We start from the raw sequence: 843 nt of genomic DNA on the forward strand, positions 1-843 counted from the left end.
AATTTTGGTGTTCAACAATCAATATTCTTTTTCTCTGTTGGATTCCAACTCAATTATTTCCCATACTGATGTTTAATTTCGTAACTTTCAAGTTTTAAAAAATATTGTCTAAAATGGGATAAAATGAATAATGACGAATTTTAATAATTTCTTTCCCTTTAACTGCACGGTGTGTAAATATATTACTAAGAGCACGGTCCAGCAGATTGAGAAGCTATAGAAAATATTTTATGTCGATTTTCTTTTTTACTTTGTCAAGTTTCGTTAATTTCATATCATGTGTCATTTTCCCCCGAGCCTCTTTCATTTGACATAGATATTAAAATTTATTTTTGCATTTCTCATCTTTCTAGGGATGGATATTGATGTTTATGAGTCTGTTTTCTGGAGAATTGAAGTGGCAAATTTACCTTATCTAGTCATTTTGCTCTAGCGAAATTTGTCTTTTATATGCTCAAAGAGAAGGGTGATAGGTTTCTGAAATAGTGACCAAATTATGTCATAGTGGTATTATTGCATCTAGAGAAGGCCATTTGCTTAGCTAATATTGCTTTTGTAAGATAGTAAACATTTGTAAAGAAATATATTCTGCTTCAAAGCCAAACGTGCAGTAAAAACTCATTGTACCCCAACCATATGTATGTATGTATGTATGTATGTATGTATGTATGTGTGTGTGTGTATGTATGTGGGGTGTGGGTTCGACTCCCACGCGGATAGGAAAGCCTTCGCTCCTTTATTAGACAAATTTCCTTAGTCATTGCACGGTGATCGCCATGCGCTGTAAGCTTATATAAAAATACCATTATTATTATTTACAGTATTGTAAACTCGGCGCCGTAT

At 33.1% G+C, this 843-nt stretch overlaps 1 protein-coding gene across 1 annotated transcript in view; it reads left to right on the forward strand.

The window, feature by feature from the left end:
• LOC106875392 (uncharacterized) overlaps positions 1 to 843 on the forward strand; it is a 41,744-nt gene that overhangs the window by 1,964 nt on the left and 38,937 nt on the right. The window lies entirely within an intron of this gene.

The sequence above is a fragment of the Octopus bimaculoides genome, chromosome 19 (genome assembly GCF_001194135.2).
Source record: "Octopus bimaculoides isolate UCB-OBI-ISO-001 chromosome 19, ASM119413v2, whole genome shotgun sequence".
NCBI classification, from domain to species: domain Eukaryota; kingdom Metazoa; phylum Mollusca; class Cephalopoda; order Octopoda; family Octopodidae; genus Octopus; species Octopus bimaculoides.